We start from the raw sequence: 16,839 nt of genomic DNA on the forward strand, positions 1-16,839 counted from the left end.
AATAAGATAAAAAACTTGCTGTTAGAGGTATTGTTACATACTCGGCAGAATTTGGCATTCAATATACTGCTCTGCTGATGTTACCTCCTAGTGAAATCAATTATAACTACAACTACAATGTTTGTCTGTCATGAAGGATCAGCGTCGTGGGCTGTTTTTCAATCCCATATAAACAGTGATAAAGGAAATTTTCTTAGGCAGTTAGGCAAGGTGAAGCTCTCTCTAGAACAGCTCTCCATTTCTTGCTAGCTTGGTCACAGCCAAGAAAAAGCCAACAAAGCCAGACCCTTCAAAGAGCAGTGATGGAGGAGCATGAGCCTCCACTGTGCACATTCCCCAGCTCCTTTCCCCACCTGCCAGGCAAACCACGGTGCTGCGCAGCCCCTGCGAAGGCAGGCTTCTGGCTGCCAGCCCTCCACGCTGGATGCATGCCTGCATCCAGGACATGATGCACTCAGTGTCCTGCTTTACAAGAAAATCGAGAGGCTTGAACTGGCTAATTGGTGTAATTTTTCCACTCACACACCACACTGGGATGTTAGCATGAGGTGCGTTATCAGGAAATTGCAGCTGTGGTGCGGTCTTTACTTTCTGGCAGGAGTGTCTTGAAACAGTTACTTTTTTTTTTTCCCTTCTCTTTTTTTTTTTGACTTCCTAGAACTTTCTGTTTATTAACTGGATAGCATGCAAAGGAGGAGATAGGAATAAAGCTGGTACAGGAAGATACTATGTTTAAGGCTAGAAATGACTTGTGTTGGCCCACTATTCCAGATTAAACTGCATTCTGAAATGAGTTCGTGGCTGTAACTGCTCCCTCTGATCAGTGAAGCACATGCAACAGCAGTTCGCCTTGCTTAGGTGCCTTGGGAGTGGCTCGAGGACAAATCAGGGCCCAGACCTGGACCCAGGACCTCCTGAATTTTGAACATCCATGTCCTAGTGCTCAGCCTGGAAACAAAACTCCAGAATTTCCATTCCGATATGTTCTAAGAAGGGTTTTATTTTCCTTTTTGATTTTAGATGTATCCAGAGTTTTACAATAATACTATTGTAAGATTCTGGTACAAATTAATGTGATTTTTATCAGATAAGATGATTTTGTGCAAATTATCAAGATATTGACTCTAGACTATTTGCATATGAATCTGGATTATATCACAGTCTATGTTTTATTCAAGCTACAATCTAAAAATATTCTGGACACATTCAGTTCTCCTTACTGCCAACTCCAGGCAATGGATAATTTTGTTATGGATCAGTTCAGAACTCCAAAAATGACTAGCACAGATTCTTTGGCTTTATATATGAATATCTTAGTGCTTCCTCTGCTACAAAATTAACCTGCTGCAATTTAGTTAGATATGTATGCTGTGCTCACCATTGAGGTATCCGGAAGCCTCAGACAGTAGTCATAGCAAGGCTGCAGATTTCTCTTTCAAATGAATATACAAAATCCAATTTGTCATTGGGAAGGTAAAGGAAATTTTTAAGTAGCTTTTTAAATAAACAAACAAACAAACAAAACCCAGTAACCATTTTGGTTAAAAATTCTAGTATATTATTTATCAGGTAATAGCACCTGTCAAGTCTAACTACTGGATAAATTAATCATCTCCAGCTACTTCAGTTTCCATTTTAATTGCTTACGTGTAAAATAGGTCATACTATCTTGATGAAAGCATGATTATGAAATATGTGATTTCTTTTAATGACCTTTATTAACTTACAATGATTGCTTGTATTTCTGCACTGTATACATGCTGGCAAACCTTCCTCCAGCTATAATTAAGATTGTCAGCACTGTACTTCATGACTTACATTTGCACTTGTTTATAACACAACCATAAAAATCCACTTCAGTCAGAATGCTGGCACTGGTGGTGTAAATCTGGGACTAAAAATGTTTATATGCATTTAAAACTTAAGGAAAATGAAAACAAACCCATTTACACATTTAATCAGACGTCGATGGTAAAAAATTAACAAAGTTAGAAACAGCTTAGTGTTATTGAGAAATGCGGTAGTGATCATTTATTAATGGAGTGTATTTTTGTAAACATGTCTGCTCCCATAGTTAACCACTTAAGGGAAAGATAAATTGCAGACTCACACTGAATCTAGTCGGCTACCCTTACCCTTACTTCTGGCCGCATTCCAATCCTCTGTTTGGAAAACTAGCTGGATCTTTCTATAGGCTTACTTACAGCGTCTGTGCAGTGATTTCTCTCTTGCAGTTGACTTGCTGCTCCGTTTGCTGTAGTTCTTAGCTTTCCTACATCTTTCTCCAACACAGTGTGAAACTACATGAAATATCTGAGCTTTTCTGAGCAGCAGTTTTGCGACACAGGTACAGCCCTGCTTCCTGTGTTAAAACTCTGCTTTGATTACCTGTGAAGCCACATGCCCTCCAAGTAGCAGTACAGGGTGCTGCACTTGTATCCCCTCAGTACTTGCTGAAGCAGAATTGATACTGTCATAATTCAGTAAGAAACCGGACCTAACGAATCCAAAGTCCAATAACATAGTAAATAAATATTATGAAAATGGATGAGCCCAGTGCTGTATTCTGAATACCATTTTAAAGAATCAGTACACATAACACTTGAGGTACTGTTCAAAACCTGGGATAATAATGGGCTGCTTCAATAAATAAATGAAATGATTGCTGTACTTTGTTTAGGCTCTCCATTTAATAATTGCATGTCTTTTTCTGCTCTTTTTGTTTATCTCATTAGGCTGTTGGTAATCACAAAAACTATATATATAATTAAAAACTAAAACGCTGGTAATGCTCTTGCATTCTGTGAAAGAATGAAAGTATTCTCGTATTACTCACTTCTTGGCACATAACAAACATTTAATATCTTTTCCACTGTGGAAGTTCTAGTTGAAAAATATTACCTACTTGCTACCGTTCTAGCTTTCAGAGCAATACGATGAAGCTGTTGGTTCATGTTAAATGACTCGTGGTCCTATAACTCAAAGAAATCAAAATCCCTAAGAAGAGTCTAATGGAAATATTCATTTTGCTCATATTTGAAAAACAACCAACCGGTAAAACTGTCATTTACAAAATATTTCATATTGAAACCTATTCCTAACCTATTCAGTGACAAAGTGCTGTTAGCTGCAGTAGACATTTCTGCAGATGAGTTTTGCAGTCCTTCCTCTGGGGCTGTATCAGATCCTGAGCTTTTTGTAGCATGCTATTTCAAACCAAAATAAGTTAGATACATAAAATAAGTAAAATAATATGAAACAAGTGTTTAAATTTGACGTTTTAAGAATATATCACAAACCATGTGCTTGGCTAATCATTTTCTAATGATTATTATCCAGTGATTAAAAACATTTTCAAAATGACAATTGTATGTCAGGGGATTCCTATTAGATATAAAAGGGGCTGGAATATAGTGTTACCAATTTTTATTCCCTTCCTTTAATTTATCCTCAGGATTGCTAGATCTAAAGAATTTTCGTGTGACAGCACTATTATATGACAAATACATTTTATATACGTACAGAGCAAATTTCAGGGAGAAATCTTATTTTTGCTATGGCCTAAAGTCTTTGTATATAAATAGGTGTGCATGTAAGAATCAGCTGTTCAGGTCTACAGGCTATATCTCCAAGAGATTTTACGAAAGATGGCTTATGTTAAAAAACAAACAAACAAAACATTTTCTGATATTCTTGAAAGATTACAGGTAATAAAAGAATGTAATATAGCACAAATACAAAAACAGATCAGTTTTAATGCTCAAAACTATCACAGTGTTCTTTACGTAGTATTGTCACAAGCATAGAGCCCAAAAGACCTTTAAAATGTAATTAAAATTCCAGTCTGTTCACATTAACAATGTCTGCTATATAAAGGTGATAAAATTTATAGCTCTAGGTGTGGTCCCTTCACAGATCTTTAATACCACAGAACTCTACAGAATCTGTGCAGCCTCCCATATTTTGAACACATTTTCAATTAGCTGCCGAGTCTTTAGGTAGGATCATTATGTGGAAATAAAAAGTTTGCTGAACAAAAAACTCTACTAATAACATTAATAATTGAATTATTCTAATACTTTTTAAAGTGATTTTTTTCATTTTAAGGGCTGTATAATCCTCAAGCCAGGCTGTGTTACAGTACCTTTCATTCACGTCAGAAGGCGCTAGGAATCATCTTGTGATCAACAGCCCAAACAGAAACACTGAAGTATTGATACGAACATTTAGAATTAATACAATGACTAGTTTTTCTTCTGCTTTCTGCCTCTACATATACCTGAGATGCTGTTCCATGCTGAAATGTTGTAAGCTGAAATGTATACACAAGCATGTTTTGACCTGTGGGTATACTGTTGTGCAACACAGCTCATTCAATCCTTATAGAAAGTGATTTTCTTGTTATTGCGGTATTTATCTGGGCATCAAAAGTTTTGGGTTCCAGTCATAACAGTAAGCTTCCTTTGTGACCCGTAGGACATGACTTAACCTACCTGTAAGATTTTCCTGCCTGAAAAATGAGAAACGCTCCTTTAGGAGAAAGATGAGAATTTCCTTGGGGATAAAACATTAGTATAAAATGGGGGGTAGTGTGCGAATCTCCTGGCTAGTTTCTTTCCTATGTCACCAAGGATTTTGAAGGCTATTTGAAGACACTTGACCCTGTCAGAGGGGCAAAGTTATGTGGTACATTTATTATTTCTTTTAAGCTAGGTAGTGAAGTCAAGAGTGCATTTTACACAAACCAGCTCTGCGTGTCCTACATACAGCTACTGAAATAAATGCTACTGGCACTGCACATGTCAAATGATGATATATTGCGCTGTGATACCCAGACAAAAACAAACAATGTTTACATTTAGGTGTTCTGCCTTTTCCTGCAAAAACCTGTGGAAAACTGCAGAATTTGGGTAACCTGCCACCTAGCAGGAACAAACCGTGCCTGGAAAACTGAGTGTGGGCACTGTAGTCCTGAAGGTTCCCTACCCAGAGGGGTACGGAGAGGAGCCGGGCAGCACCCAGGGAACTCTGCTGACTCCTTCCTGAAAAGCCCCAGCAAGAGCCGTGCCCACACAAAGACCCTTTGATTGGAAAAGCACAGAATAGCTGAGAACCCACAGTGTCTTTCCTAGGTTTCATCTCAATTTTCTTTATTTGGGGACCGTACGAAGATATGATTTTGTGTGTGTGTATTTAATTTAAATAAAAACATTGGGCAGATCTTTCATTTGGTAAATAACCTGCTGTATGCTCTTAGAAGCAGTTAACATTCTAAGTGAGGTCCACTGTAACAAAGTCATTCAAATTAGCTGCAAAATGAATCAGACTTTCAGAGACATACACACTGAATTCTTACGTTAAAAACAAGTTAATCATACCAATAGAGTGAAGCACTCACCCTACGCCAAAATATATTCCTTTTCCTAAGTACCATGCAGTTATCAGCATGTCCCTTGGATTTATGACTTATGACATTTGTTTATCAACAGGTGGTTGCATATCTTGCCATTTATATTTTAAGCAACAGTAAACACAACTAAAAATAAGATAAGATAAACAAAATAAACTCCGTGGCTTTTTTAAAGTGTTTTTAGAGAAAAGATGTACTTATAAGCTAGGTCTTCAAGTAGTTCACACCAGGCCCAGCAACACAGAAGAATACTGCAAGAGCAATAAGGATTTTTAGGGGCATTATGATAGTGTAATGGAAACACATCTGCCCCCAAAAGTCCCTCATTTTCCCTGCGGTAAAGAGCCATGCAGGAAGTGGTGAATGCTGTGGAACATCAAGAACGAAACTATAAAGAAAAATTTTTTGAGTTAGAGCACTTTTCCAACAATACTTCAGGATTTCATAATTTCCTGTGAGTCCAGTCCATAGGAAAACTGCAGTTTTCCAAGCAGTCCCTAGCTCATATGCTTTGGCTGTATTAAATGGTTCTGTCCGTCCACCAGAGTGAATTGTGAAGCCCCTCTCTTAGAAATACTGTTAGTACTGGGAAGCTACAACATTATGTGGAAAGCACAGACAGTCCAGGGCAATTTTTGTTCCTTTGGCTACCAAAAAAGTACAAAATAAAGCAGGATAATCATCATTAGCAGCTGACCTGCATCTCTTGTTTTTAAAGATTTACTTCAGTGACAGTCCAAAGTTAAGTTCATGGGAAAAACTAATACATGATAAAATCCTACAGCATCGTTACGTTTCATTTTAAAGGATTTCAAAAAACAACCGTGTGGGCAGTTTTCCATACATAAAGACTGCTCAGAGCACAAATGCAAAAAGGAATGCCACTTTAGTAAAGACTGAGTACTCCATATTTATAACCTCTAAAGCAAAGCAGGTAGTGCACTTGAGCCGTTAGTTATGCCTATCCAATTGACGCGCCTAATGAAAAGTTACTTTTCAAGTAATCCACACTAATACCACCTAACGGGCATATTCTTCAATGGATTCCTGTAGCATAACATACAAAATATAATATTGTTGAAAAAACAGTGATCAATTCCTCATATATTACTCAATATGTTGTTCTTTGTAACGCATTTGCTCTTTGTTTGCTCTAGTTTCAGTGCAGCAAACAAACCCTGTTTTTTCCTCAGGTTCCAGAAATTTTATTGTGATCTTGATTGTTTTTTGTTGTTGTTGTTGATGCAGCTCCAGCGATTTCAGTGGAGATACTACTGACTTCCACCAGCACCCCGGCACCTCCTGCCAGAGGTGTGTGCAGCTTGTGTGATTTGAGACAGGCCTTTTGTTACAAAAGAAAGCTTTTATGCAAACAGCAGCAACAGCAAAGCAAAAATCTAGATTCATCTGACTTCAAGTCAGATGTTTTCAACAATATCAATAGATAAGAAATAGAAATACTCCTTTGGTAAAATTACTGCATTCCATTATTTTTACTGACCCTTGTGGGCCAATGCTGGAACATCCTGAAAGGCTTTTTCTTACCCTTTCCAAAAAAAACCATTTGTATGTGTCTTGTAGATGACAGAACACATTTTATTTGCCTTACTTGTTTTATTTTAATTCTCCTGATCTACAAAACAAAAGAAAAAATATTACTTTCAAAAGCTGATGTCCAGCTCCTGTGTTATGTCACTTCATATAGAAAGGCCATAAATCCACTAGAAGGATTTGGACTGTCTGACTGAAGCTGAGCTACTTAAAATAGCAAAAGCGCATCAATATTACATTACACTGGGGAATTGCAGCCTCTCCCATTAACAGCTAAATTAAAATATTACAGCAGTATTAACAGAAAAGCTGGAAATAGCTTTGCTTAAAGTTATCAATGTGTGTCTGCAATGTAAAAAATCCACAACCTGAGCTGGCACCTATGCGTTCACAGGTCACCCACATAAACATCACCCTTGCTCTGAAGCCTTAAAAGCAGAAACTATTTGGGTGTTGTGACAACAGGCAAAGAAAGCTGAATCTTTGTTTCTTTTTTCCATGTTTGTGCCTTAACAAATTCCCTAATATTGACAGAGACAAGCATATGACATTGCAATGAGGTCTGTGTAATTATTAACTGATTTGCACTGTGGACAGGGCAAGTGTTTAAATTCATTAAAGTCACTAATTTCACCAGTTCATCGTCAAGCTGCATGGTCTGAAGTGTCTTTATGCCTGTAATATAACCACTTTTCTACCACTTCTTCCACTACAGGTGCAGCTTCCAAGTCATAGCAACATTTTTTTTTTCCTTCCTAACCTGCTAAATATGATTTTTAAGGCAAATAAGGAAGACTTTGGGGATGACACCTTTGAAAGATATGTTTTAAATATGTGTTCACATTGATTTTCTGTGTGGCATCAGGCACAGCACTGCTGATGTGCAATGTTATAATTGGGAGGGAAGAACAAGGCACAATGTAAGAATCACACCTTGGACATCTGCATTCTTGCCCTGGAAAAACTCTGGATAACTTCAGAGGAAGGGACAGTTGATCTTGTAGCCTTTAGTAAGGCAAAATTTTAAGTTGTTGCAGGTCATGAGTTTCCAACCTCAGGGTCATTACCACCCTCTCCTTTTCTATGGCTATATCAGAGAGGGGTCACAAAATTTTTCTGTTGTAACACGAGGTCAGGAAGTGTCAAAGGCTGAGGCCCTGCTTTCAGAAAACTCAGACCACAGAGCAATCCCCAAAACCATGCCAGCAGGTTCTGATGGAGATCTTGATCTTACTGCTTTTGGTAAAATGTGTCCACTGATTTCAAAAGTAAACAGATCAGGCCACTTGATAATCCTCTGCTGACTCAGTATTTATAAGCTGTTTTATAAGCTTTTTTTTTTTTGCTTTTTTTTTTTTTTAAGTTTTGCTTTAAAATACTGAAAAGTCATTCTAAAAATGTAGATTTAAAATTATTTTAAACAGAAAACATAGCTAGTAGGGCTTTCAATTTTATAAATGAGGAATGCAATACATAATTGGAGTTGATCTTTCAAAATATTTTTTCAATAATTCATGAGTTTTTATCTTAAGGAAAATTAATTTTGACTCCATACTGTCTATTTTTTTTTTTATCTTCTATAAATTTCTTTTTTTTTTTTTTTTCCATTTCAAATAAACTGATACCAGGCATCAATTATTAATGCTCTGTGTGCGCAGTGCACTCCAGGAGTCACAGCTCTGAGGCCACCACCCCATCCTGCAAGCAAACTTTGTGGGAAAACCCAGCGTGATGGAAAGAGGTCACACTCTTACAGCCTAAGTGTGTAGGGGATCAGTCACTATTTTGTCCAATCATTAATATTTGGCTAACACACATAAGGTGAATATACATTTAAAGCTTGAGAGATATGTGTGGCATCCATCTGAGCAGAAAACACTCCATTTTACCACATACAAGACAGAAACAGGAGCTCTTTCTGTAGCCTTAGTAATGGGAAAGAATGTAATTAAAAATTTTGGATGAGAAAGGCCTGCAGAACTATAACCACGTTCTTAAACAGTGCTCAGTAGTCATTTAAATAGTTAATTCCATGTCTATACTAATTGTGCTCAACAACTGAATACCTGTGAATTTTATGTATTATCAATAAAGAATCAAAGAGAACCTATCTGAAAGGATTTCCAAACACAGCTGGTTAACAGGGTGTACAGCACCTCTTACTGAAGGTAGCTGCACAAAATTACATGTTCCAATTTAAGAGCTTTAAAGAAAAAACTCACAAGCAGCAGAGCAGAGTATTCTCAGAAGACTAGCAAAGAGGCCATAGGAGTCAAACCAGTCCAAATCTGACAGCTTGTAGTACTGGATATATCTGTAATGTATTCACAAACTAAGTATTATTATTAAAAAAATGATATTTCTACAGTTAAATTTGTAGCTCAATTGGTTCCTGAAAACTTAACCTTCTCATAAATGCTGCTTTTGAGCTGCATTATTTCATGCAGAATAGTGGCTAAAAGGCATGTTAGCAGCACAATTCTGACCTAAGCTCTCCCAAGGTAGATTTCAGCTTTAAACAAGTGAGTAATTTGTTGCACTGAGGTTTTGGTACATCCTATTTCATATGTATAGTGATTATATAGCTATAAATTGTAAAAGGCCAGAATTCCATAGAAAAATACTGATAATTCAGCACAATATCCATTTGCCTGAGTACACAGATCCTGCACACAGTCATGTGAGATATCACATACCAACAACTTCTTTTTTAGCAGAGCACTGCTGTGGAACTCCAGCTGAATTTCCAGGCCTTTTTGAAGTAATAGAATTGATTCGGTTTGAGTAGATCAGCACTTAAAATGAATCTGACCGCAAGCTTAACGTGAGTACCATGTCTAGATATTCACGTGTAATGTAAGCAGGTGATTAGCTAGTATAAAATGTCAAAGCTATGACAGGCACATTTACACCAACCGAGAGGATGCTCCTGTGTGTGCTTGCTCTGTATATGAGCCATTATACTCTCTCACACAATACCACTTAGCATGTGTTTCATTCTGTCTTAAATATATATGTCATATTTGGAGCCTCAAGAAAGCTCAGCTTACCTATAAATGGTAAACATCTATTGGAATCCCATAAAAAAGTAAAACTACATCATTTAGAAGTAAATACTATGCTGAGATTCTTCAGACTATCGATAGCAAAAAATAAATAGTAGCGTGGAATTGAACAGCTTTACCAAGCTCAGACTTACTCATAAAAATATATTGCACAGCTCCTCTCAGCACAGCAATTAGTAATCTTTACATTGATTTATAGATACAGACCATGCACATGTAGGCACGTGGGCACACAAGTAAAAAACAAACAAAAACAAAAATGAAAACAAAACAAAACAAAAAGTCAGTTGAAGAGAGAGAAACATCAGAACTGCAACCTTTTGTGAGCAAAAGACCTGAGGAGGGGACTGACAGCATGCATGGTCCTAAGGACTGTATGTTGGTTTCAAGTTTAAAGCTGCCTCTCTTTCCTAGAAAAGTCTTCTTTTTTTCTCCCAATTTACGTATGTCAAATAACCACCCTTTGAAACATAACTTTTTCTTTGCCTTTGCTGTGTTTTTAAGGAAAAAAAAAGTTTTTACAGGCTACAACAACAGTTAGAAAACTATTTCTCTTTAACTTTGGGGAATGCTAGTATTTTCTATCCGCTTCTTACTGCTGATGACACCAGTAAAGTTAGGATATTGCTACTTATTTAAAGCGTGCAGTAGTGAGTAGCTTTCTGAGCACGGCCGTAGTTTAGTGGTAAGGTTAGTGTCCTCTGTAAGAGCCATAATGCACTGGTTTCTTTTGCAGAACAAAGTGACCACCAAAAGCGGGACTTTGTGGGCCAGTTGGATAAAACATAAGCTCATCTCGCCCCCAAAACCCCGACTCTGGAACCACAACCTTCTGAGATTCAATTTGTAAGCAAAGTATCTTTGTAAGATATGCCCAATCAACTGAGGGGATCAGCGCTTACAAAGGAGCTGATTTTTGGACTGATAAAAGAGGACGTTGTAGCCAAGTCATGGTATACACTCCTTCAACTACCTGGACAGCAGGAGTTGCTAGCAGTTATTATTTGCTGTTATTCCCATTTTATGATTTGTTTGTTTAGCTAAGCAGCACCTTCTGCAAGTGGCTATAAAATGACACAGAACTCACCCAGAATAATGTAGGGATTTATTAGCCCCAGCACTCAAAGTATCTATTAAGATATTTTCAAAGTATCAACTCGTTTGTCTGTTCCTCCATATTTCAAAGTAAAGCTGAAACGTTATGGAGATGTGTGACATTATTCTATCTTTGCTATCTGTATAGCACACTATGGTACTTTCGCTTTACCCAAAACGGGTCGCTTCCTACTGACGATGCAGCTTAGAGTATTCAGCTGGGTGCCCAAATCTGACTACCCCAGCTTTAAGAACTTTTTTTTTTTTTTTAAGAAGAAAAGCAGAGATCTGCAGCCAAAAGGAACACACTGCTAAATCCTTCCTTTACAATCCCTACCGAACTTCTAAATAAACCCGTTTTACTCATTATAGACCCACTTGGAGACCTGAGGCAGGTAAATGCTGTCAGTCACGTCAAAAGAAACCAATCGCCGCGCTTGAACAACAACAAAAAAAAACACTATTACATTTGTGCTGCTTTCGGTAATCCCGAGGAACGCCGTCCGTCCCTGCCGACCCTGCGTGCTCGGAGACACCTCCTGAGGGAACGAGGCAGCGCTGGCGGGCGGGAGAGGGAGCGGGAGGAGAAGGAGAAGAATGAGGAGGAGGAGGAGGAGGAGGAGGAGGAAGAGGAGGAAGAGGAGAAGGAGCAAGAGCAGCCCGGCTTGGTCCCGGCCGCGCTCCCGCCGCTGCCCTGAGGCGGGGCCGCGCCGCGCGGGCTGCAGCCTCCCCTCAGGCGGGGCACGGGGCCGCCGGCACCTGTAGCTGCGGCGGGCCCCGGCGGCCCCCCGGCGGCCCGGGGCAGGTGGGCTGCAGCCCCCAGCGGCCGCCCAGGTGACGGGGAGCGGCCCCAAGACGGCGGCAGGGTGCGGCCCCGGCGGCTCGGCCCCACCTGAGGGCTGAGGGGAGAGCGGGGCCCCGCGGGAGGAGCGCGCAGCTTACCGCGGGTCCCGGGGGAGCGGGCGGCCCCGGCCCCGGCCCGGCAGGGTGCCGGGCTCGGCAGGGAGGCAGCAGCCCTTCGGTCGGCGGCCGGCTCCTTCCGTTGGCAAAATCCTGACTCATTACATAAAAAAGATCGCCTCTGCCAGGCGCCCAGAAACATTTCTTCATCACGGTCACGCCACGAGCTAAACAAGAGGCCACAGCGAGGGGAGGGGGAGAAGCAGACGGGGAAAAAAATAATAAAAAAATACAGAAGGTGGGGGTTTGGTTTTGTTTTTTTTCTTTTTTTTTTTTTTTCCCCCCTAAGCGCTTCTTCCTTTTAAAAACGAAGAAAAGTGTAGGGAAAAAAAAAAAAAGGCAGACCAAAGGAATAAGTGGAGATGTTCACGCCTGGCTGCCACAAAGACACCTCTCCCCTTCCTTCCCTCCCGCGCTCGCTCCTGCAGCCCCGCCACAAAGGCGAGCAGCCGAAGGCTCCCCAAATCCGCCTGGCCCGGGCTCCCCGAGCCGCGGTGGTGGGGCCGGCACCGGCCGAAAATTGTCAGCTTTTTTTTTTTTCCTAGAAACTACCTCCAAATATAGTACGAAGGAAGGGGCATTCCTAGAAATTCGGGAGACGTCAGAAAGGGAAGATCTGTGAAATTCAGCTTCGCTTCCTGCAGAGGGCTCCCAGCACAGGGAGAAAAAAATCAAGTGAGCAATAAAGTGCTTTTCATGCTTCTCTGATCAGATAATGCTTAAAAAAAAGAAGAATGGTAAAACAGTTAACTCGCGTTTCTGTGATAAGATCTGGGAGCTTTATATGGGAAGAAAGCTAATCAGTAACCCCCTTTCCTCATTTTTGACCAGTGTTTATAGATGTCTATCTCCTGTATTTACTTTCTCCCCCTGTCCCCATATCAGCCCTGCGCACACAGCAAATAAAAGAAACATGGGTATGAGTGAAAAACGGGCCAAATGGTAATGACACCTCCATGTGCCCCAGGAACACTAATTAATGCTCCTGTGTTATTTTAAACAGGCTTTGTGGGTTACATCTTTCAAGCTACACCAGTGTGAATAATTCATGTGATTGCAGTAGATGTGTACGATATTGCTGATCACATGAACAAGAATGTTGTAGGCTGGCTTTTATTTACAGGCCCAGATACGAAGAACTGCTGAGCACTGTCAGTCCCCATGGCCTTACTGCTGTCTTAGTCTGTTAATTAATTCTGCTCAGCAATTCACAGGATTGGGCCGAGAGTGACAATGTGGATCTATACTTGCAGCGGACCTACATATCGTCCACCAGCCTCTGTTATTCCTTGTCTATCTCCTAAAGCTCTGTATTTGCTTTCTGCTTGAGCCTAACACCCAGTCCCTATTTAGTCCTGTCAATCATTTCAATAAAAAGCCATTTCTTACATTTCATAGGAAGCAGAAATGTAATTAATGTTTGCAAAGCACTAACATAAAAATTTCATTATATGCTATTAATTCTATAAAGATGTCAATGCATTTCTAATAAAGCATTATTTACTCAGCAACTTTTATAGAAAAGGTTTCTATATAAAACACAATAGCCAGCTTTTGGGGAAAGATAATGGATTTCAATGTGTGCAACTCTTGCAGGTTAATTGAATTCCTGTAATGAAATCCCCCTTAGCCATGCAAAATCCTTGGTTTTGTTCCTTGAATTTCATTATGACTGGCAAAGTCTTCTCTGCCCCCAAATCAGATGCAATAAAACCACCTGAGTTTGGCTTTATGTCTTTATTTTATAAAAACATTTAATCAAACTTGGTGATGGACACTTTGTCCGTCTGCAGTTTTGAAGGGGAATTAGCAGATGTCACCCAGCAGTCCTAAATGTGCTTTGACTCCTGAGGATGTTTTACCCAGTTCCACGGCGCCCCCTGAACAACCACGTCAAAACCCAGCCACAGAGAGCAGAGGCGTACCCATGGTGCTTAGGTAGCAGTAAGGCCAGGGTTGAGGTAGATTTATTGGAAGTAATCTCTTGGAATTCAAACCAGCTCCAGTTAATTGCAAAAAGGCCTTTTTAAGCTGGCAGGCTTATTTGTGGCACGCCGCTCTCCTCTGCCAGTCACTCTCATTTCCTGAGTGAAAAGTGAATGGCAGCTTCAAGCTCGGGATCTTTGATCATTGAAAGAAATGGATGTGCTGTCCTCTGTTGGTCATACTGGTTGTCACATGTAAACTCAATTAACTCAGGCAGCACGAGACTGTTAAAAGAACACAGGTGATGAAATGACACTGAATTTGCTTTGCCTTCGATGTTCACTGATGAGACTGAGTGTGCCAATTTGGGTGGTTGTCACCCACGCCATGGTGCGACAGGATGCACACATGCCACTCCCCACTTTGCTGATGGCAGTGTCCTTCTGCGAGTCGCACTGGGTGGAAACATTGATCTGCTCCCTGTTGGTTCACCACAAGCCCAGAGGAGTGAGCAGAGGCCAACACTGCAGCCGGAGGACCCACAAACCTGCGCTGATGCCCCCGGCCCCACTGGAAGGATGACATTGCTTCAGCGTGGCATGGCTTGTCACCACTGCTATGCACCCTAGATTAACACACCTCATCAGCCTGCCTGGACACTAAGGACACCATTTCTGATGGACTCCAGGGGTATCTTTAGGAATTTTTAAATTGGGGGGTTTATTAAGGCTAGAAACACTGCAGATCAATCTGGAAACAGAGGTGGTGTCGTCAATGAACTTGCAGTACAGGGTACAGCAAAAGATATTGAAGGGAAGCTCATCTTGACACGATGTATCCCCTAATTTCTACACATGTGCCCTGTAGAGCAGAACCACAGGCCTCAAGCCATTGTGCTGCGGAGATGCAGCTGCAGCTCTTGTGCGTACCTGGTTTAGTCTCATAAATGTATTTAAAGAAACAAGCAAGTATTGTGTGTGTGGCTCCGCTCTCGGCTTATCCCCGAGGCTGCAGTAACACAAAACAGCATTTATCAGATACGTGTTTTGTCCTTGAGTTTGATTTTCCTGTCTGGATTTGAAAACCCTCCATGAGAGCAGCTTCAGGGACACTCCCTGTCCTTCACATCCATAAGCAGAAATATCTGAGAAAACAGAAACTGGTTTAGAACATTCTGGGTTGTAATTTTGCATGTTCTGCATGCTGGAAGTGTCACTGCTGAAAATTAATAATTTACATTTTTCTTCTCTCCAGGGAGCCTGGGCAGTGTTGTCATTGGTTGCACATGTGGAAGAGTTCAAAACCAAGCTGGAAGGTGTGCACGAGGATTTCGTCTTTGTGGACGCTTCATCACGTGAGGCCCCATTTGCTTGTGGGCTCATGAATATTGGCAGTAAGCTAAGTGTAAAAAAATTAAATTTTAATTACATGTAATGAATATAGTCTGATTGTTTTCTTAACAATAAGCCCACACAAAGAAGCCTGAGACACAATGAATGTTACCACCCTTATTTAAATCAAAATACAACCTGAAGTATGATTTTGACCTACCAACAGAATTCACCAAGTGTAAAAGATTTCACAAAATCTCATGTAAATACTTATCAAAACATCTGCGTTCGTTTAATTCCAGACGACAACGCTGCAGAATACATGAGGAAAAAACCCAAACCCCCCAAAAAACCCCGTCACGCTGGGCCGGGTGCCGCAGCACAGCGGCATTTTGCGTTCTCGCCTAACGCCAGACGGAGCTGGTCGCCTCACGGGGGGCTGCTGCCTTTCCACCAGCGGCAGGCGGGGGGCGAGCCCCGGCCCTCCGGGGTGCTGAGACGAGGCCGGGCCCCCCTCCCGCCCTTCATGGGCGGGGCTTGGCGGGCACAGCCGCGGCCGCGGCGGTTCCTCAGCGCCTCGCCCTCTCCGGGATCGCCCGCAACCACCCGCAGCTCGCTCGGCCCGCGGCATTTTGCGTGTGGGGACGGGGCCTCCGCGCCGCCGCCCTCCCCCAAAAAAGCATCGAGGGGCGAAATCTACCCCCCGAGAGCCACGCGGACCCACCGAGGCACGGACGGGGTTCGAACCCGTGATCTTCGGTTTACGAGACCGACGCCTTACCACTTGGCCACCGCGCCTGCGTTGGAGGGCCCACCCGACGCCTTTCTATCGCTGGCGCCGCTCCCGTGGCCGTGCGCGTACGCGGGCACCTGGTGACCGTTGGGCGTCGCACGGGGGGATGCGAGCGGCCGGGCCCCTCAGGCGCCGTGAGGGAGTGGCCGGGGGCTGCGGGATCTGAGGGGTCTGAGGGGACCTGAGGGGGCTCTTGGGAAGGCCGCACCTGCCGAGGCCGTGCTGCAACCTTTTTTTTAAATTTTATTTCCCTCTGCCGGGAGATGGCACTCTTACATTAGTCAGGTTAGAAGCCAGTAGTCGTCCTCGGCCCGAATAGAGGAGCTTGGAGAGGAGGAATAAAAAGCGGGAGTAAAACGTTCCTCCGCCGAGAAAATAAGCATAAATGCGAGCATTAGTATAATTACACGATAAATGGTGAATTAAGCGCACTTTGTAGAAATACAGTTTAGGTGCCTGGCGCTTGTACAGTGTAAAAACGTAGTGTACAATGCAGAAAAGATGCATCTGTTCCTCAGTGGATGTTTTTCTATCTCCTGGATCTGCATTGGATATTTCCTAGTGTCAGTGGGACACAAAGCTTTCAGTTTTCTTCTACTGTTCATTGTGGAGAACCTTTTAAACCCCCTGCAAAGCCTTTGCAGGGCAGCCAGGGAGTGTTGGTCCTTTCTGAATGAAAGGAGCTTTGTTTGCTGTCCTGGGGGGATC

At 41.7% G+C, this 16,839-nt stretch overlaps 1 non-coding gene across 1 annotated transcript; it reads right to left on the reverse strand.

Annotated features, from left to right (window-relative positions):
• Positions 1–16,064: 16,064 nt before the first annotated feature.
• On the reverse strand, positions 16,065–16,136 carry TRNAT-CGU (transfer RNA threonine (anticodon CGU)). Its single transcript has one exon. It is a non-coding gene; the product is annotated as a tRNA-Thr (tRNA).
• Between the last annotated feature and the right edge of the window lie 703 nt (positions 16,137–16,839).

Source organism: Cygnus atratus, chromosome 15, assembly GCF_013377495.2.
Source record: "Cygnus atratus isolate AKBS03 ecotype Queensland, Australia chromosome 15, CAtr_DNAZoo_HiC_assembly, whole genome shotgun sequence".
NCBI lineage: Eukaryota > Metazoa > Chordata > Aves > Anseriformes > Anatidae > Cygnus > Cygnus atratus.